This window comes from Thamnophis sirtalis, unplaced genomic scaffold (assembly GCF_051295495.1).
Source record: "Thamnophis sirtalis isolate CommonGarterSnake01/CBP01778 unplaced genomic scaffold, rThaSir2_p1.2 scaffold_3, whole genome shotgun sequence".
NCBI classification, from domain to species: Eukaryota; Metazoa; Chordata; class Lepidosauria; order Squamata; family Natricidae; genus Thamnophis; species Thamnophis sirtalis.
Window position 1 is genome coordinate 130,678,123 of NW_028261383.1, and position 22,500 is coordinate 130,700,622.

At 43.4% G+C, this 22,500-nt stretch overlaps 1 protein-coding gene and 1 pseudogene across 1 annotated transcript in view; both read right to left on the reverse strand.

Moving 5' to 3' along the window:
• The window catches only part of CYTH1 (cytohesin 1), a 79,403-nt gene that overhangs the window by 51,454 nt on the left and 5,449 nt on the right, over window positions 1-22,500 (reverse strand). The gene's annotated exons all lie outside the window — the stretch shown is intronic.
• On the reverse strand, window positions 3,968-9,516 carry LOC148048180 (uncharacterized; annotated as a pseudogene).

Sequence of the window (22,500 nt, forward strand, 5' to 3'; positions counted from 1 at the left end):
GTTAGCAAAATATTCCATAGCAGAAAAACTTAAAACACCTACCTGGCTTGGTGTCTACCAAGATGGAAGGGCAGAGGAAGGCTTGGAAACTGGAAGCACAGAGCTCACCGACCGTGCCCATAGTGGCAGCACGAAATTATGCCCCCCCAAGATTGGGTGGGAAAAGCTGCCCGTGGACAGCCAGCAATAACCTAGGAAGTCGGAGTTAGCAAGGTGACCAAGGTGAAGAGCAGAGGTTAGAGTTTAGGAAAGTCCAGCTTCATAGCATCAATGTTCAGCTGCACCTACCACACCAAGAGGGCCAAAGAAGAGAGAAATGCAAAGCAAGGGATCCCCAGTCCGGCTGGAGCAGAAGGAACAGCAGAGGCTCCCACGCACAGAGCCTAGCCAATCCCAGCTCCCTGCCAGGAAACTATTCCTAGTACTGCAGTGTGCAGCTGACAAGACAGGCAGTTTGGTTTTGGAATTTTTTTCCAGATGCCCCCTCTGCCGGCTCCCCTTCAGCCACTCCCTCGAAGGGAAGGTTTGGGCAGAGAGTATTTTAGGGTGCTTTTATCCAGCTTCATCATTTGAGTTTTAAGTATCTAGCGAGCTGGGCTGTTGCATAGCAACTGTCACTGCATAAAGGAAAGGTACATGAAAATATAGTATATATGGACACCAAAGACTGGCAAATACATATGTGTAGATGGAAAGTGCAACGTAGCAACTGGGTAGGAGTTGTAAAGCAAGGAAACTGACAGATTTTTTTTTTCCGCCTCGGCACCTGCAATACTATAAAGAAGACTCGGGAATAAATTCCATGTGGTTATTTGTAGTAGTTCAAATCTTTGTCAGGAAGTTAAAAAGAAAACCTTTTCCAAACAAGTTGGCTACATTACTCTAATTGTACAAGTTTCAGAATGTATGAACTACAGTTGCATGCTATACTGAAGACCAAACAACTACGGATGTGTTTTTATTTGTTTTCTGAAAAGATCATTAATCTTTGTAAAGAGAGCAATGCCAGCTAAGGACAAACTGGCCAGGACTTCCTTTGACACAGCTTTTATTTGGCTGAGAAGCAGAGCAGGCCTGATGGTTACATGTGTCTCTCCGCAGTGCATCAGCTTCTTCTATATGCTAACAGCTGTTCTTAAAAAGATAGGTTCTTATAAACAGGAAACCCACTTCTGGCAAAATGAGTCATATGTAAGAGATATATAAACCAGTGGTGGAATACGACCGGTACGCCCCAGTAGGGGTGTACCGGTGCCTGCTGGGAGCACAGGTACTGTTCCGGTATGGTGCTCTGGAGGGCCCACCCCACCTCACCTGTATTTGAGCCGATTGGGGCTTCCGCGCACACACATGGAGCGTACGGCACCTGCGCAGCGCTCCGCCGAGCAGCTGGAGCGTCACGGGTAGTAAGTATGCATGTCCGCGTGCATGTGGTGGACGCCCGGCCCCATTGCACCGTATCAGTTGCAACAGGATCCGGAAGCCACCACTGATATAAACCCATGTATTGAGCAGCAGCAGAAGTATGACAATGGTCCTGAAAGAGAGCCAACCTGCATCCTTCAGATGCTATGGGGTTGGCCATATGGGACAGTGGCCATTTTAGCCATCGTCTTCACTATAAAACATGACTCGAGACTAAGAGGGATTAGACTCTGCTTGAAAATGTAGGGCAGTTTTGCTGTGCTTTTATAATTTTATCTTCGAATGACTAACTGGTGAATGGGATTGGACTGAACTAACAATCTCTGTACTGGAAGTGTTGGGGAGAAGGCATGGAGAGAGCTGGAACTACTTACTGCTTTTCAGGTAAGAAACAGAGAGATGTTCTGTCTCTCCATAGTAAGAGCGAGATTTATGTCTGGCATAGGCGGTAGCCAGGCCAGTTGACTAGGGTTTGAATGGTGAATGCTCGCAGAAATGCACTGGTACCCAGATCAATTGGCGATTTTGCTGGTGTGTGTCATTCAGGTGATGTCTGAATCAAATAAATAATTACTATTATTATCTGAGTTGTGATGGGGCCTTTTGATATGGGGGAAGAAGACTAAGGTCATGAGAAATGGGTATTGGGATATAGCCAGGTAGTGACAAAGGGGAACCAAGAGACAGAAGGCAGGACAACCTTGGGGAAGGCAGTCTGTATATTTGCTCCCAATGCCTGCCCTCCACTGCCTGTGTTTCGCCTGATGTCTACTCACTGGAGTGTTGGTAGCCCCAGTTTCCATCCGCTGATACTTAATGCAATGTTGGGATATAATAAAGCTTGTCTCAACTATAATCATAAATGAGAGCTGACCTGATAGGCCAGTGATGGCTAACCTTTTTGTCCTCGTGTGCCGAAAGTGCATGCATGCGCACGACAGCTTGCGTGCGTGTGCCCACAATACCATGCATGCACCCCGCACCCCTATGCATGTGCATGCACATGCAACCCCCCCACCCAGTTTTGGGCATAGCAGGATTCCCTGAAGCCTCCGGGGACCAAAAAGGGGCATGGGTGTGCCCCCCTCAGCCCCTCCTGATGTTTAAGTTGTTACAGGTTTTATACTGGCCTTGTATGCAGCTTTATTCCTCTCTAGGTACTTCCTGTTCCTGTTGGATGTATATAATTATATTCCTGATGGCTTGTATAGTGTTTTGCAGAGACCCAAAAATCAGCTGGCCGGTGTGCGCATGCTTGGTGGAGCTCAGCTGGACGACGGCTCATGTGCCGGGAGGTCTCCATGTGCCACCTGGGGCACACGTGCCATAGGTTTGCCATCACGATGATATGCATTACTGAACCTGATTGGGCATGAGGATGGGAGGGGGGGGCCCTCTTTGAAATATGCTCATCTCAGTTTTGGATGTGGCTCAAGTTGTGACTCCAGGACAAAGTGGGTGTGCGGCTATTGTCCTCCAATAAATTCTGGTGGCTGCCAGGGTGCTCTTCCACATATAGCCAGAAATTAAAAACCTATTTGTGATGTTGGGTCTTAAGGATGAGCTGGAGTTGATGGTAGCAGACCAATCTTCCTGATGCCCAGCTGCTTCCATCCTAAGCTGCTGAATTCCAAGGACAAGTTGGCAGTTTCATTCCCCAGAATTATATACGGTTCTGAGGACTTCAATCTGTTTTCTCTAGACCAGAGGGTGGCTTAGGAGTTCATGGCTGCCATAGTAATTCTGGCCCTGATCAATTTAATCAATGGGGGATAATATATCTGGGTTTCTTGTCTTGGGACAGTGGAAACCTGATATGAAGTTGGGAGATATTCTCATTTATCCCTCCTATATGGATCACTCCCTACTAGTTTCAGAGTACCCCTAGTTACTTACACACACACCTACCTGCAAGGAGATAGGGAATATTTGATTGGTCTGCCCCAAGACATGGATTGACCAGTTGTGATTTCAGAGCGTTTTAGGATTAGTCACTGAAGCTCTATTGCCGTGATGGCTAATCTTTTTGTTGTTGGGTGCCAAAAATGTGAGTCCATGTGTGATAGCGTGCGTGCGTCAGCACCCGTAATGCAAAGTACATCACCACATGTGCATGCATGCACAAACACACACACACACCCCATGCTCCTCCCCACACACGCCGCACTGCTTGCCTCACCTCCTACTGGAAGTTCGGAAATGACCCGTTTCCGGTTTCTGGAGGGTCAGGGGAGGCCATTTTCACCCTCCCCAGGCTCTGGGAAAGCCTCCAAAGCCTGGGGAGGGCAAAAAACGGGCCCAATGAGCCTACCAGAAGTTTGAAAATGAAAAACAGATTAAAATGGCCTCCCCCGGACCTCCAGAAGACTGAAAGTCAGCTGGCTGGTGCGCGCATGCACGCTGGAACTGACAACTCATGTGCCAGCAGATATGGCTTTGTGTGCCACCTGTGGCACGCGTGCCATAGGTTCGCCATCACAGCTCTGATTAAAGCCTTAGTTCTTTGATTGCAATGAGTGGGTGACTGTTGCCTAGGATTTGATTACACCTGTGCAGATTTTTGTCCATGAACCTCTCGGATGCCAACCTGGTTTTCAAAGGAGCTCTGGAAGATAAAATGACATAAAGATACCTAGATCTTTTCTAGAGGATAGCAAAGTGCAAATCTGACCAAACACCAGTAAGAGCCTTTATTAAGAATTACCTGTAGTGTTAAGAATGGCCAAACACTCGTATATCTGCTCCACCATTGTGTTCCCTGATAGACAATCATCCTATTCAAGATGACTTGGGTGTGCATAAGCGCCACGACGTGCCTACCGTCCCTGTCCTACTGTTTCCCCAATTATTCGTATCCATTTCCTGTATTCATAATCATGTTTATACTTATATCTGTTGTTTTATACATGCTTGACAAAATGAATAAAATAAAAAAATTTAAATGAAATTATTGCACATGGAGGAGCTGGGAAACACTGCAAAATCATTATGAGGACTATTCTAGTTATTTTGTTAGATCAAATTCTGCCTGTACAAATATTATGGAAATAACAAAGGCAAAGCCTCGCTTGGTTATCTGGACAGACTTTGAACGTGTCAGTCCAGAGACAATAGATAATCCTTAAGGCTCTGAATTCCCTCACCTTCTTTTTTTTTTGAGACATATTCTTTCTGGCTGGTCAAGGCCTCACAGATAATGAAATGTTTTTGGATGAAGAGGTAGCAAATGTAGGAAGGGACCATTCTGCCTGCTTTAAAGGAGATAGTGGTTCATCCTTTCCTTTAAAAGCTACACCGAATCCTACGGTACTGGACAATTTTCATCCAGTTTTCAGCTTTGGGGGTGGGTGGGTTCCTTGGTGCTTTCCGATCTTGGTTGTTTTCTTGTAGACATTTCATTAGGTAACACCAGAGGTGCTAGAAGGGAGTTGACTTTGTTCTGAGCAAATGTTGACTAATGCAATATTTGCAAGAAAATAACCAAGAACCCCACAGTTCAACCTTGAGCTACAAATAATCTCCTCTATCAGTAGTTTTCAGCTTGCAGTTAAAAGGGCCACCAGAGGAAATAATTATTTAGAACTTTTTCAGTTAGTTTTCTGGCCAGGTTTTTTTTCTTTTTCTGTTTTGTTTTGAGGTTATAGTATTGAGATGGCATGTTTATGTTACGCCTGTACCTCTGGCAGACTCAGGCAGGGGTGGTTTATCTGTCTTAACTCTCTTGAGCTTTTGCTGTTCTTCCATACCATCAATCATAGTATTCTTCTGGACTAGCTTAGAGAATTGGGATGGAGGACATTGTTTTACAATGGTTTTCTTCTTTCCTCCAAGGGCACTACCACCTGGTCAGGGAGGGAGTAATCTAGCTGGAAGCCTTCGCTTTGCAGGATGCCTCAAGACTCAATCCACTCCTCCTTTCTATTTAACATCCACTGGGTTAGGTCATTTATTACCATGAGATTAACTCTCATTGGTATGGTGATGATATTTAGCTATACGTACAGTATCTTGCCTGAAGTGGTTTCACAGAAGTATTTTCCCAATGCCTGAAGGCAATGGGGGTCTGGATGTAGAAGAACAGGCTTTGATTCAACCCTAGTAAACTTGCATGGCTGAGGGCTATGTGGAGACTTTGCATTGTTAACTCTGGAGGAAGCAGCACTCCAGAATTGGTTCACAACTTGGGGTTTTTCCTGGACTTATAACTTTTGCTCCAATTATTTATGTTAGATCGGGTGAATGAAGGCACACTCAGGTTTCAGAATAACAAACAGCTCTTTATTAGCACAAGTCAACTATGTACAATCCAGCGAAGGTTCAGTGTGACAGCAGCCCTTTTATAGGGAGCTGTCAGACCCTTCGACCAATCAGATTGAATCTCTGTTCCCGCCAGAACAGAGGACCTTGGTGTAAACCATTACCAATGTTTCTGGTATCTAACACCCCTCCCCTCTTAGATGGGCTCAACCGACTTGTGACGAAGTCACGCAGGTAGGGAGACTTTCTGGTTGCTCGCCCAGACCTGCGCAGTTCGGTTTGTGGGTGTTCTTCAGTCAGGTCGGATGAACCTGTTCTCTCTGCAGTTCACCTGGTGGAAGTTCCTGGAACTTCTCACAGGCCGCAGCTGGAGTTTCTGGAGCCGGTTCGCTCAGAACTCGCTGAGGGCCTGCAACACTTACAGATAAGTGCCCCAGTACCTTTGGGATTGAGTTATCTGTGGAAGGAGTGAATTTGTGCTCCTTTTGGGTAGTGCTTTGGCTAACTCTTGCAGGAGTTACCGCTGGTTGCTTAAGACTGGAGTTGGAGATGCAGCCATGGAGTTGGTCAATTCACCGTCTCCAATTTCGACTGTCCTCCTGTATGAGGAGGAATTGATCAACCTGTGTTTGCCAATCTCCCGGGCCCATCCTGGATAGGGCTTCTTTTTCAGATCTCACCATTCTCTCCGCCTGACCATTGGAAGCCAGGCGGAATGGAGCAACAAGGGAATGTCTGATTCCCTGTACTGCTAAATAGGTCTCGAATTGCATGACCGTAAATTGGGGCCCGTTGTCAGAGACCAAGACATCAGGCAGGCCATGAGAAAAGTCTCCATAGTGCCTTGATGACTGCTTCTGCTATGGTAGAGGTCATGAGGACTACTTCTAGCCATTGGGGGAGCTGGTCTGGACTCCTGGCCAAAGATTTCATCCTAACAATTCCAGGATGCCCTATGTGGAAGGCCTCTAATATTGCAATGCGTAGTTTGGGTGGAACAACGACCTGGTCCCCCCATAGTAAGCAACCATTTATTACTGACAGTTCATCACGTTTGCAGTAAAACATTTTAAATTCGGACCCCACCCACTTCAGCTCTGCCCCAGGACCACTTGGCGTGTTTGTTGAGAAGCCGATGCAAAGGCTCAGCAACCATGGCCTTCTGTTTGAGAAAGACACTGTAGAAGTTAAGGAGCCTGAGGAACACCTGCAGTTCAGTCTGATTGTGAGGTGTAGGGGAGTCCTGGATTGCCTTAATTTTCTTGTTGGTCGGGTGAATCCCTGAGCCGTCGATGAGGTACCTTAGGAATTCAACACTTGGCACATTAATTTGGCATTTTTCTTTTTTGAGGCGGAGGCCTTTGTCTCTGATTCTTGCCAGAACAGTTCCTAATCTTTTAAATAATTGTGCCTTATTTGCAGCTGATACCAATATGTCGTCAACATAGGGGACAACTCCTGGAATCCCCTGCAAAAACCGTTCCATGATGCTTTGGAACAGTCCGGGGGTGATACTAACTCCGAATTGGAGGCAGGTGCATTTGAATGCACCCCTGTATGTCACGATGGTTTGGGCCATGCCTGTGCCATATCTAATTTTGCAAAAAAAATTCTGGGGCCTAATGAGTGCAGTAAATGCTGTATAATGGGCACAGGATAAGTGCTTTGCTGCAAAGCTTTGTTTATTGTGCACTTGTAATCTGTGCAGATGCAGACAGACCCATCAGGCTTGACAGGTGTCACTATAGGGGTCTCCCAGCATGCGTGATCTACCGGCTCTAGGATTCCCTGGCCAATCAATTTGTCTAGTTCCAAATCAATTTTATGGTGGAGTGAAAGGTACTCTCCTGGGTTTTAGCCTGATGGGGGCTACATTGGGGTCCAAGTTGAAAGATATTGGAGTCCCCTCATACTTACCTAGACCAGTGCCGAAGACTTCATTGAACTCCTTGAGGAATTCCTCAGTGCTGCCGTCTCGTATGGCGTTGATTCCGGTCACTTCTAGACCCAGAGCTTCAAACCAGTCAAGCCCCAGGAGGCTCTGCAGGTCTCTGTTGACTACCGTCACAGGTAGCTGGCCGCAGAACCTCACCCGGAAGGTGCCCTGGTCCATGATGGGGACTCGGTTCCCCTGGTAGTCATGAAGGCGGATGTCTGGCACCCGTAGCTGGTGCTTTTTAAGGCTCGGGATAACCTGTTTGAGCGCTGCTCAAGACATTATGGTCAAGGATGACCCCCTGTCAATCTCCATATTGCATGGAGAGTCCTGAATGAGGACTGTGACTTTCAGCTTTTTTGGCCGCTTTGTGCGGACTTGGCCTATGGAGGTGTGGTAGGTGACTCTGGTGTCGCCTTCTGTTCACTGTGGTGGCGGCTGCCTTGCCCCTTGGTTGGGCCTCTGCTGGCAGTTAGGTATGCTTCTGGGCTTCCAGGTTATAGCGGGGCAATTGCTTCTGCAGACCGTGCCGATGTGCCCCTTGCGTTCGCAGCATTGACAGATGTCATCGCGGAAACGGCAATGTGTTCTGAGGTGGCTTCCTCCGCAGCCGGCACAAGGCGGGAAACGCATTTTCGCGCTGGCTTGGTGTGATCACTGCGCATGCGGTAGCTGTCATCTTTGCTCTCCGAGCCATCAGGCTCTGTAGCCTCGTGATGCATGCCTGCACTCTTCTGCATGTTCTTTGAACTATTTTGGCACTGCAGGGTTTCCGTTGATTTAATTGAAGACTCAGTAGCCCTGGCTTCGTCTAGGGCAATTTGGAGAGTAAGATTAGTTTTTGCTAATAACCTCCTCTGCAGGTCAATGTCCCGAACACCGCATATGATGCGGTCAAGGAGTAGTTCATCAAGATCTCTAAATTTGCAGTATGCTGTGGCCTTTTGCCGCAACGTATTCATTGATGGATTCCCCTTCTTTTTGGTTACGGATGTTGAATTCATGCCTCCAGACATATTTAGACGGTCTGGGAGCATAGTGTGTCCTCAGCGTCTGTTGTAGAACCAACAAAGTGACCGATTGGAGTGGTGTTGGCTCAGACAAGTCCTTCGCCATCTTGAACACTTCTGGTCCACAGTAGATCAGGAACATATTCTTTTTCTGGCCTTCAGAAAGGCCTATGAGGTCACTGGCTTCGAGAAAGCAATCGAACCTCATCATGTATCATTCCCAGTGCTCGGTGGCTGGGTTGTACGGAGTCGGTGGGGCATACGTTATCATCTTGTGTTCCTGAGCGCGTTTGAATTTGCCGCTCAAAGATGGCTGCTCGATGCCGCGCCGACCTCCAGGCTGGATTGACTTGCTGGATTGTCTGCCTAGTTGCCTTTCAATCCCACCTTCGTCGCCAGTGTTAGATCGGGTGAATGAAGGCACACTCAGGCTTCAGAATAACAAACAGCTCTTTATTAGCACAAGTCAACTATGTACAATCCAGTAAAGGTTCAGTCTGATAGCAGCCCTTTTATAGGGAGCTGTCAGACCCTTCGACCAATCAGATTGAATCTCTGTTCCCGCCGGAACAGAGGACCTTGGTGTAAACCATTACCAATGTTTCTGGTATCTAACAATATCTGCCTATCTCACCAGATTCAATACGGCCAACAAGTTTTGGGTTTTCTTTCTTTCTTTCTTTTTTGAAACTGTGCAATCTAACGGGACCTAGGAGGTGCGCCTTCTCTGTAATGGCACATGCCCTATGAAATAGGTGTCCCTTGATTTTAGCTTCACAAAAACCTTGTGAGGTAAGTGGGTTTGAGAGTCAATGACTAGCCCAAAGCCTCCTAGGGAATGTCATATTTAAGCAGGAATTTCAACCTGGGCATGTCTGGTTCCAGCTTAACAAGAATAAAAAAATAGGGATGTGACAAGATACTCCTCCTGCAACATGCAAACTAGACTAGTCCTACCCTCAGAAGGTAGAGAAGCAATCCTTACCAAGTTTGAATCTTCCAGATGTGTTTATAGTAACTTCCATGAATCCTATACAACATATATGTACAGAGAACCAAGACAGAGACATACGGATATAAGTATGGGACATGTGGCTGCTGGATATGCATAATGGCCAACTGAACCATTAGTGATTTGCTTATCACTAATGTGGAGAATAACATTGCAAAATAACTCAACAAAAATAATTTATCACAATATTCCCAACTCTCCAAACCACACCTGGGTTTCCCTAAAAGGCTGTTAAAAAGGTTTAGAGCCACAATTCTCAACCTGTGGGTCGCGACCCCTTTGGGGGTCAAACGACCTTTTCACCGGGGTCACCTAAGACCATCAGAAAAGACATATTATCAAAAAAATACGTAAAACATAAAATAATTTTATGGTTGGGGGTCCCCACAACATGAGGAACTGTATTAAAGGGTTGTGGCATTACGAAGGTTGAGACCCACTGGTTTAGAGGAAAAGGATGGAAAACTACAAGTTCTAATAATACAGGCATTTTCCACTTATGACCTGACTTTACTATTCTGTGCCAATTCTTCCTGCTTCTTACGGGAAGAAATATTTAGCCATTGTACTCCTGTTTCTTCACATCTGTAGAATATTTACTGTAATATTCCCACAAGCAGTTAAAAGCTAAAATGTTATAAAAAGGAGGTCTGAGGAAATCCTTTCAATTTTCTAATTTATAAGCTATGGGATGGCTTGGGCAGGAGAGAGAGGAAGCTCATTAAATAAATTAAGCAAAAGACTAAGCCAAGACAGATTTTTATTTGGCTGTAATCTTGTTGCTTCCCAGTTAAAACAAAAATGAAGAAAGTCTATGGTGCACACATTAATTTTGTTCAGTACACAAACCACAAGCAGAGTTTTTTTAATTGTCTCTTTTTTTCCTGGTTCCTCAAGCAATAGTTTATGCAATTTTTCATATTTATTACATAGTTTTTGGCTACTGAACAGAAATAAAATGGTTTAGGAAGCTGACAGAAAACCATGCCACTCAATTCAATAGCAAATATAAAAAAATAATTACCAGAAAGGATTTTGTTGTAGGAGGGAAAACAGGAGGAACAGAAAGAGGAAGATGACTACATAGGCAATATAAGAAATGAAAAAGTCCATAGATTTATTTCTACTTTCCCAGCAGCTGGAAATCTAGCAATCTCATTTATAGATTCCTCTTTTGAGAATGGAGTTGCAATAGCTGAGTATTTACAATCTTTATTGTAAGCAACAATCTTCATAGTTATTTCATACAGGATGGGTCTAAGTGCCCAGTGTATTTTACTTTTTGTGCATGTGTAACTTCAAGTCCATTCTTAAATATTTTTGTAGCTGAGCTCTCTGATACTTCACTAGCAGTAATCTGTGGTGTGTGTGGTGCAGAAAAAAGGGAGTATTTGCAGTATTTGCTGTGAAAAGGGTTAAACTTTCTTCTTCCCACTGCCTATGCTCTAGTGTAATTGTTTATGGCCCTCATATCACTTCCAATCATTTTTGAACTGTTAGACTAGGGATATCTAACTTATCACATCATTGAATGGCCATTCTCAATGTTCCTTAGGCAATAGCAATTCCTTTTATGTAGGCATGAGTTCAGTTTTCATGTCCAGGATAGAAATGCTCCAATAAATATTAGCATCAGGCTCCTAGGATTAGTGAGCGTGAAGTTTGGTTCAGCTTTTCTATTTGTAGAATATTGCGTAGCTTTGGTGGTTTTAATAAATTACCTAGTTTGCAGGGTTATTGTGAGGTAGCCAAATATCCAAGCACAGAAAGCATTTCAAGTATAAATAAATTGTCTTTAAAACTGGGTTTTCTAAAGCTACCACCTTTATTTGCACATAATGCTTCTTAGTAAGAAAGAGAACTAGAGTAGGTGTCCGGCCTTAGTCTTTCATATGATATCTGCAATATGGAATAAGGACCAATCGGTTATGGCATATTTTGTCCATATAGCACAGGAATAATCAAACCCTGTTTTATCTCAAGCAAGCCATGGTTTTTTGTGCAAGATAGGATCGCTAATGTTAAATTTTCACTGCGTATTATCACCTGCATCCCATCAGTTAGAAGCCATGCCATGTGTTGACTCATATGTTGACCAAATACAAAAATGAATGACCTGTATGGAAAAAGCTCCTTGAGAAGAATGGTTGATGGGACTTACAGAAAAAATGTAGATTGAATTTTAAAACTTAAAATATGAAGAAAGAGTGGAATGGATTGTTAATCATTTGCTATTATTGTTTGAAGAACATTACATTAAAGCCTAGTGTTTGGACCGAAGCCAAGTTTTAAGAGCTTACCAGAACCCTAGGAGGAGGTGCAGTAACCATCTCTGAAGCTATGCTGTTCCAGAGGGTGAGAGCTACAACACAGAAGCCACACATCGTCTGTCCCAAAAGATGACAATGGAGCTGGAGTACATTCACTCTGCAAGAATGTACAAAGTGGGCAGAAATGATTGAAGATAAGCAGTCCTCAGATATCCAGGCCCTAATGCCATACAGAGCTTTATAGGTAATAACCAGGACCTGGAATTGTAACAAGAAGCCAATCCACCAGCTAGATCTTCCATGTCTGATTCATACATGGTACTCAATACAAAAGTGAGTGACCAGGATGAATAGGAACCAGGGTGATGCAGTGGTTAAAATGGAGTATTGCAGGCTAATTCATTTCACTTCCAGGAGTTCAATCCTGACCGGCTCAAGATTGACTCAGCTTTCCATCCTTCCGAGGTCAGTAAAATAAATATTAAATCTCAACACAAATACACTACAGGTGGTCCTCAACTTACAATAGGTCATTTAGTGAACGTTCAAAGTTATAATGGCACTGAAAAAAGTCACTTAAGACTGTTTTTCACATGTACCACCACTGCAGCATTCCCATGGTCATGTGATCAAAATTTAGATGCTTGGCAACTGAGTCATATTTGTGACAGCTGTAGTGTCCAGGGTCATGGGATCACCATTTGCGGCCTCCTTACAAGCCAGATTCACTTAACAACCTTGTTACTGACTTAACAACTGCAGTGATTAACTTAGTAACTGTGGCAAGAAAGATCATAAAATGGGCCAAAACTCATTTAAATGTTTCATTTAGCAATAGAAATTTTGGGCTCAACAGTGGTCATAAGTCAAGGACTACCTGTATACAAAGGAAGGAAGGAAGGAAGGAAGGAAGGAAGGAAGGAAGGAAGGAAGGAAGGAAGGAAGGAAGGAAGGAAGGAAGGAAGGAAGGAAGGAAGGATTCCCATGATAATGAAGTCTGATAATGAAGTGTTTTAGTGGACAGTTTGTTTCCAGGTGTTTCTGTATTGCCTTCCTCAGCATTTCAAATGAATTGTAAGGACCTAAGTTTCTGATCCAGTTTACTCTTTTCTGAACTCAGCATCTCTGCTTCCAGGTGCACAGATTCTTATCAGTCAGAAAACACACAAATCAACCTTCTCCTTCCTCACAGGGCACTTCAAAGTTCCACGCACCAGTCCTGGGACCCTGTGAGAATTGAGTCCTGGCAGTAAGGTGTCTCAAGGGGAAGGGGGGGTGGAGTAGAAAACTTGCTCCAAGGATAATCCTTTCTTCATTTGCACCAACAGCAGCCTAAATATGCTCCAGCCACCTCATTTTTTGCCATGTTTTCATGATGTCACTTTCATCTGATCTTCAGCCCATACCAGAAGAAGTCTTCAATTGTCTTTAGTTGTACTAGCTTTGCGGTAGTGTTTTCCCCCTTATTCTAAGAAAATGTTTGCTGCGAATACAATCTGGCACTCTTAACTGACTATGCTGCTGCTGCTGCAGTCAAGTGACCTCTACTGGTTGGGATCAACCCAACTGCATTGGCCATAATATACAATGTAGGCATGCCACCTTCCTGTCTGGGATCCTGCCCTTCAGGACCATTTTGATTAAGGTAACAAGATAATCCTTGGTCTTTCAACCAGGGCTTTCTCTTTGTATCCAGTTCAGGTCTGGATCAGCCCTAACAGCAGCTGACTAGATGGGTGGGAGTGGTAAACAGAAAAAAAGATGAATATGACAGAAAAGCTATGTGTTTAATTAGCAATGTTAATACATGAAGGAACCCATGCTCAACAAGTGTCCAAATATTATATCAGTTCCCTGTGAAAACATAAAGAGCTCCCATCTAAACAAAATACATGTACAAATCCAAGGAGAATCCAACAAATAGCAAGATCTACTGATCTAAGCTCTCGACATAACTCACCTTTTTCCTAGCACCATCCTACATTAAAAAGAAAGGGTGGTGGACATTTTTCTGCTGGCTGATACATTTTTGGGGTGAGGGCGGAGACAGGTAACAAAGCCAGGGGAATTCACCATTTCTGGTCTTTAACAGACCTGCACACCCTGGATAACATTAATACCATTTGCCAGCATTGTGCCAGCAGCAGCATAGAGGCTGCCAATGTAATGCCAAATTTGTCTTCTGCTGTCTCAAATACAGTTAGAAAGCACATTAAGTCAGCCATGAGGAAGAGCCCTGTGTGAGAGAAGTCAAGATAAAGAAACCAAATGTGTTTTACATGAGTACAATGATTGTGCAGTTCTTTGGACTGGTTCTCTTGAAAAGGCACATTGAAGTACAAGGGTGGCACACATCTGCCTGATCTTAAAGAATCTGAACCTTTCCCAAGGAAATACAGAGCCCAGCCAGCAGCTTGAGCCCAGGAGAAAGCAGAGATGTTTTAAGGTGCTGCAGATAGGGCCTACATTCACATTCCTATGTACCCCCAAAATACCTTTATGGAGACAGAATCTAAAGCACCGCACAGCCCTACATCACAGTCCCATTGACTTTGGTTCAATTGTAATGCATAACATTCCTGGGTAAAAACTATTGGCCACAGGATGGGTTGCGACAGTGGGGGAAAATAAATGGCTTTGGGATACACTATGAAAGAACCACACAAAAAGAAACAGTAAAACCTTTTAGTAAAGTCCCCTCAGTTTCTCATATACTAAATGAAGTTTGGGCTTTTAGCAACCTGTTTTTTCCAGTATAAAAATAATGTTTCACTAAAACGTAATGTTTTAGTAATGTTCTAATATGTTTTGGGAAGAGATAATTGCATATACATTTGACCTTGAGGCAAGTTTTAATATTCTTGGACATCCATATTCTTTGAAATTACGGGTAGTATCCATATTCTTTGAAACTACAGGTAGTCCTCAAGGTATGACCAGTCATTTAATAGCCATTTGAAGTTATGACAGACTCCTCCCCCCATGTTTCCCTGAAGATAAGACAGGGTCTTATTTTCTTTTGACCCCCGAAATAAGCACCTGCATAGCAAACAGACGGCTCCATTTTGCTACCTTAACAAAATTTGCACAGCACTACAGAAGCTTTCTGCAGTTTTCAGAAGCTTCTACAGGGCTGTGCAGATCTCATTAAGGAAGCAAAACGGAGCCGTCTGTTTGCTATGCAGCAATGACCTGAATGTGACCACCGAACTGCATAATTATCATATGTATGTAAATCACATTTTGTGCATGGGACAAGATGGCTCACGGAATCCTGCCATTCAGCCATGCAAAGAAGCAATCCATTCCAATGGCCTGGAAGTCCTTGGAGCTCTTCAAATAAAAAGTGAGGAGGAGGAGGAGGAGGGCATTTGGTCTGGTGGGTAGGAATCAGGCCTAAGACCTGGGGGAGACCTGGGGGGGAATGGGAAAAAGATCTGTGGTGATCCAACGGGTGGGGAGCAGAGCACAGGCATCTCAGGAGGTGTGGAAGGCCTTGGGAGCTAAGGACCTTCCCCAAACCTGAATGACCCCATGCTCCACTTAACGACTGGCGTGTTCATTTAACGATTCATTGAGAGCAGGGATGGGGTCATTAGATGAGATACTTCACTTAATGACATGCAACTATAATGTGCAGGCTCCATTACGGTTGTATCACGAGGAGTACCTACTGTACAGGGCGGGGCATAACCTTTTCCTAGGGGGTCACAGCAACACTTGTAATAACAACACAAATAATTCATACACCATTCGAAAGCCCATCAAAAACTGAGTTTATTGACACGATTTAATAGTCAGTATGACCACCATTAGCCCTTCGAACAGCATTCAAACGAGGTGGATAAGAACACAACAAATCTTCAAACAGTTCCGTTCGATTTTCCAGATTTTTCAACACAGTTTCCAAATTCATTCTCAAAGTTTCAACCGAATATCGATTTTGACCTTGCTCCTGAATCATCAGAGCTTCCACTTCATCCTTAATTATGGCCCCAATGTTCTCTGCCGGATTGAGATCTGGCGAATTTCCCGGCCAGACGTCATTGCCCCAAAATTCGACATTGTTTTCCTTTAACAATTGCTGAGTCGCATTTGCACGCATGCAAGGAGCTTTGTCATGAAGAAAGACAGCCTCACCAACCACCAAGACATTGTCTGGATCACTGAGAAATGGAATGACATTCTCCAATAAAATTTTCTCACGGAAATAACTGCCATCCCAGGATTCCCCTTTATCCTTCAAAACCCAATGCAGTTTCTTGGCTGTGAAAATGACAAAAATCCCGATGCAAGTCGGATTGCGAACGATTTGTCGATATCGTTCATGTTTGGCGATGTCGTCGACGTCTTTAGCCCAAATTCGATCGTTCTGGAAATTCGGTTTTCGAATGGCATAAACAAAGAATTCGTCAGATGGCGCCAAATGAAGAAAATCTTCCTCGGTCCATTCAGACAACCAATCGCACAACCAAAGCCGATCTTGAACGTGTGTTTGAGTTTTCAATGGTTTGCAAATGACGTGGAATGGCTTCAAACCTTCTCGTTCTCGATATCGGCCGATTGTCCTTTGATCAACTCGTTTTCCACGAATTTGAAGGATTTCTTGGGCCACTTTTCGGTTTCCTTTTCGTTGTTTGCGACTGCCAGTTGCAATGATGGCTTTGCTTTCTTGGGACAGTTGCAGAGGACGCCCTTCTCCAAATTTTGTGAAACATTCTTGGGCTGTTTTGTTCCAATTATCAGTAACCCAATCCGGATGACGTTTCAATTTGTTTGCAATCCATTTTCGATTGATAAACGTCGCTCCAGCATCGCGAGCCTCTCGAAAGGCAATGCATTTTATTCTGTCAATGATCCTTTGTTCTTCCGAATCGAATTTTCCAGCCATTCTTAAAGCAAATTTAACATTTAATAGCTCATTCAATTCAGTTTTTTATGGGCTTTAAAATGAGGTGTCGCGGAAGTTGTAAACTGCTGTCGATCTTGCTGTGACCCCCTAGGAAAAGGTTATGCCCCGCCCTGTATACCTACTGCCTGAAAATTGACGTCTGGAAAGATTCTCCACACTCTTTTTAGTGCTTAAAAGACCAGAGCTTCATCATTAGAGATACATATATTTATGACTCCATTTACTCAAGGATGGAAGACCCAATTTTTAATTATTTATCTACATTTGTTACAGCCACCCAACTTAAATGGATTCTAGGCAGCATACAAACCCCCCCCCCCCCAAAAAAAACCATAAAAGAAATAAAACATAAACCACACAGACAGTCTGGACTAAAACAGTCATAAAAGCTAAACAAATCCAAGAAAAGAGGGGTCCCAAAATATAAAACATCAACCCCAGACCTGAGACCAAAGCTAGGTTTTCAGAGCTTTCCAGAACCCCAGGAGAGGGGGCGCCATCTTTATCTCCTGTAATAATTCCACAATGTTTAAAAAACAGGATCTGGAGTGTACCCACTCTCCCAGAACACACTGGCATGAACAAAAATGATTGGAGATCACTCGTATATTCAGATCCTATGTCATCTATAATCCTTTATTGGACTAGATTTATTTTATTACCAGGATCTAGATTTTCACCTGGAAGCTGACTGGTAATAATCAATGTAACTCATCTAGTTGCAATGACACATGGACATACCGAAAGGCAGCCATTACTGCTCACACTGCCCGGGTTTTGTAGCAGCTGTAGATACCAGGTGCTCTTCAAAAACAGCCCCATACAGAGCACATTGCAATAATTCAATTGTGAGATGAGATGAGCAGGGCATGAGTGACTGTCGGAAAAACTTCCAAGTTAAAGGAAAGGCACAGATGGTGGTGCAATATGGACGTATGCAAAGGCACTCCTGGCCACAGCTGCCAGAAGGACCCCAAGCTGCACACCAGTCTTAAAATTAGGAAGTGCAATCCCATCCAAGATCAACAGTGGTAATATCCCTAATCCTAGTAGATAAATAGCACAACCACTCCGTCTTGTCAAGATTGCACCAGGATTGCATTCTGCCCCATCCACACCTGCGCCACCCAATGTATTGACCAGATAGATACTGGATCAATACATCGCCGTAAAACCCAAACAATCCCACCCAAGTATCAACCAGTCTCAGATTCCATGTAAGTTACATGCAACTTACAAATAAGATGCTTTCAGATACAGAGTATATACAGTATTTGTAATGAAATATAGTCATTGTGAAAAACTTAATATGCATATAATCTGTATAAGACCTGAATGTGTATATAGGCTCTTTCCTTTCATGCTTGTCTTTCCAGTTTGTTTTGTTTAATTAATGCCCTTCACCATATTAAAAACAAAATCAATACTGCTCTTCCTAATCGTTTGACGTTTTCACTGTCAAGTAAGGACTAGGCAACAAACAATTTTGCTATTAGCAAGATGAAGCTTGTTTATGTCTAGGCAACACTTCTCTTAGATTTACTACCCTATTTACATTTGGGTGTATATTTCCCAATACCTTAGCAGTGGCTAGTAAGAAGAAACTGAATTTCTTCACCTTCCTCTAAAATGAGGCATAAGCAACACCCTACTGGAATTGCAACCATCAACCAAAGGTGAATGTAAATGAACTACTTCTAAAGCATCGTTTTTCAAAGAAATGGAAGAGACATAGTTAATCCCCAGCAAATTTGCATTTTTCTAATTAATCTTTGACAAAGCAGAAAACACACAGCACAAAGTCACATCAGTCACCCAATTCCTTTTTCTTACCACTGCAATCAGGAGATGTACAGTAAGACAGAATTTGTATTCTCAGCAACATTCCTACACGTGACAATGGATCAAAACCTATGCACCTCTAGAGCAAGGCTGTCTGCAACAGTGCTGACTAAACAAACGGTCATGCTTCTGAAATGAATTCTTGCCACAAAGCCACTGCTTCACTGCAAGCACTCTTTTCCCAGATGCCTAGGATTGCCAAAGAGTGGAAGATGATTGTTCCACTGCACGCTTTTTGCAGAAATGAATGAAACCAAGGCCAGGAATATCGCACTGTGAGCCTGAAATAAGAGGCTGGGTTTTGTTAAAAAAAAAAAAAAATCCACTTGCTAACTCTTAATACATTTGTGGCCTATCAATAAAGGGTTCAGAAACAGAAATTCTGGAATTTAACACAAAACAATAGTCCTTTGTTTTTACCTGCACAAGCATGTACCATTAAAATAGTGTTGTATCTTATCTGCTGTAGCAATGACCCATCAATTCCTCCTGTGCTATCTCTGTTTCGATCAAAGAAAAATCAAGGCCCATCAACCATGGCACCACAAATGCTTCTCATTCCCACCTTTCAAAATGCAAACTCTCTCTTGGAAAAGAGAGAGAAAGATATTTATGTTCTAAATCATAATACCCTATGGCAATGATGGCTAACCTTTTCGGCACCAAGTGCCAAAAAGAGAGAGAGAGAGTGCATGCGTGTGCAGCAGCGACTGCCCAAAAGGGAGCACTCGTCTGGGCTGCAACCAGGAAGCGGAGCTGCCCAGGGGGCGTGCGCGCGCCAGAAAATAAACTTCCAGTTTCTGTTGCGTGAATGTGTGCCAGTCAGCAAGTCTTCCGGTTACTGCTGGATGCTTCAATCAGCTGGCCGGCATGCATGCTCACACTGGAAAATGGAAGACCAGCCCTTTCGGTTTCCGGCACTGTTGCATGCAGAAAGGCCAGCTGACTGTCGCATGCGCATGCACGCCAAAAACCCAGGAGAAGAATGGGGAATGCCATGCATGCCAAGTGAAATAGCTCCGCGTGCCACTTTGGGCATGTCTGCCATAGGTTCGCTATCATGGCCCTATGGAATACAGCCTGAAGTTTGTATTCCCTAGCACTGGGATTCAGTGAGACATAAATGTTAACTTAATAGTATGAGATTTCTGGAAAAGGGCCCCATCTTCTGGTAATAAAGATTAATTTCAGAATTGTTTGGACATTCCTTAAAGCAAGCTAGCCTTTTTTTTAAAGGGGGGGGGTCAATTATGTAACTAAGTCTTCTTCAACTTGATGCCATCCAAATGGACTATACCTTTTATTCCATAATCCCTCACTTAATTATATCAAAGCAAGTCAGTAAACTAGAGAACCCTCCCTGATGCAACCTAAATGCATTCAGGATATCAGCAAATAAAACTTAATGAATTTCCATAGTACCCATGGAACTATTTTAAATACTCTCCCATTTAAAAGAGACATTTCAAGCCCAGAACAGAAGCAGCTGTGTCTCTGGTTGCAGGCAGCTGTCAGTTGTTCCCTGGCCCAGAGCAGCTGCCAGTGAATAGTATGCACATCTCTATAGCAATTTCATGTAACATGAGACCATATCTTATTCTGCTTGTATCCAGGGTCTACAGCTTTTATTACCTAGCCATTATAACAGGCATGGAAAATGCTATTAAATATAATCCGCAAAATGTTATGACTACCATATTTTTCAGAGTATAAGATGCACCCAAGTTTTGAAGAGGCAATTTGTTTTAAAAAGTAGGTAGGTAGATAGAGGGATAGAGAGGGAAACAAAGAGAGAGAAATACAGTAGGTAGGTAGGGAGAAAGAGAGAGTAGTTAGGTAAATAGATAAAGGGATAGAGAGAGAGAGAGAAATAGAGAGAGAGAAATACAGTAGTTAAGTAGGGAGAGAGAGAGTATAGGTAGGTAGGTAGGTAGGTAGGTAGGTAGGTAGGTAGGTAGGTAGGTAGAAGGATAGAGAAATAGAGAGAGAAAGAGAAATACAGTAGATAGGTCGGAAGAGAGAAAGTGTGTGTAGATAGGTAGAGGGATAGAGAGAAAGAGAGAGAAATACAAAATAGGTAGGGAGAGAGAGAGTAGGTAGATTGGTAAGTAGAGGGAGAGAGAGAAATACAGTAGGTAGGTAGGGGGAGAGAGAAAGTAGCTAGGTAGGTAGATATTTCCAGGTGTATTTATCCATGTGCTGGAGAAGGAAATCGCTGACAATCTGCAGCACCTAAGACTTTGTTTCTGCTGGCACAGCACTCGATCAATGTAATTCTCATCAATCAGTTAAAGAGCTTTCCAAAAGGAAAAAAAAGTGTTTGTACTCTGCAAACCTGCCAAAAATGGCCCGTTTTTTGCTCATTTTTGCCCTCCCCAGCCCCCAGGAACTCTCTGAAAGCCTCCATAAGGGTATGCATGGCCATTTTCATGAAGGGGCAGGGCTTGGGAAGGCAAAAAATGCTGCATTCAATGTATAAGATGCACCCAGATTTTCAGCCTCTTTTTTGAGGAAAAAAGGTGTGTCTTATACTCCAAAAAATACGATATATTCTAACAAAGCAGACAGCCACGGACAGAACTGCAATGTTACAGCAGATAACCAAATTCAGGAAACTGCAATAAAAAAATTAAGAATGTGTAAAGAGATACAGTGAATAAAACCTGCAGTTGCTTAGCCACAAACACCAAGAATAGGACACACAATGAGATAACAAAAGGCCCTCTGAATCGACGACAAGTCACATTCAGGACAGAACAGAATCAGAAAGAGAGAAGGATCACATCTGAATGATAACTCAAGAAGCGGAACTGAGATGTGGGGTAAGCAGCCAGTCAGGAGGAACAATGTGCTACAGAGGATGTGGCATTCATTTCATGATTGCACACAAAGCAATTTTTCTCCCTATTCTCAAACTTAAATAAGATAAAACAAAAACCTTACTAAGTCTAAGGTCCCCATGCACCAGGACATCAAGCTAAGGTATTTCTATGGGTATCAATTCTCTGAGTAGCCAAATTCCTTTTTCCTAGAATTAATTTAGTGCAATGAGTGAGGTTGTTTACTGACAAACCCATAACTACTGATTTACAACCATTCATTTAGTGACATTCAAAATTACATTGGGCACTGGAAAAAAGTGTCTTACATCTGGTCCTTGCACTTACGACCATTGTAACATCCCATGGTCACGTGATCAAAATTCAGGCACTTGGCAAAGGGGTCATTTGATTGCCATTTGGGATCTTCCCAGGTTCCACCACAAAACCGCGGTAGACAAAAGCACGCTCGACGAAAGCGCGTACGTGACGTCATCACAGCGCGACGAAAACATCGCGCTGTGATCGATAAATGTAAAAATAAAGCGAAAACCTTACCCTAACCCCCCCAAACCTAACCCTAACCCTAACCCTAACCCTTAACCTAACGCTAAACCTAATGCTAACCTTTAACCTAACGCTAAACGTAACCCTAACGCTCTAAACCTAACCCTAACCCTTAACCTAACCCTAACCCTAACCCTAAACCTAACCCTTACCTTTATGTGAATCGGCTTGCTTTAATTTTATTTTTATTTCAATTTTTAATTTTTTTCATCGCGCTGTGATGACGTCAAATGCGCACTTTCGTCGAGCGCGCTTTTGTGGACCGCGGTTTTGACGGGTCACGATCTTCCCAACCAGCTTCCTACTAGCAAAGTCAATGGGGGAAACTGGATTATCTTAACAACGTCTGATTCACCTAACTGCAGTGACTTGCTTAGCAATCATGGTAAAAGAAAAAAAAGGTTGTAAAATTTGGACAGGACTCGCTTAATAAATCACCTTGCTTAGAAA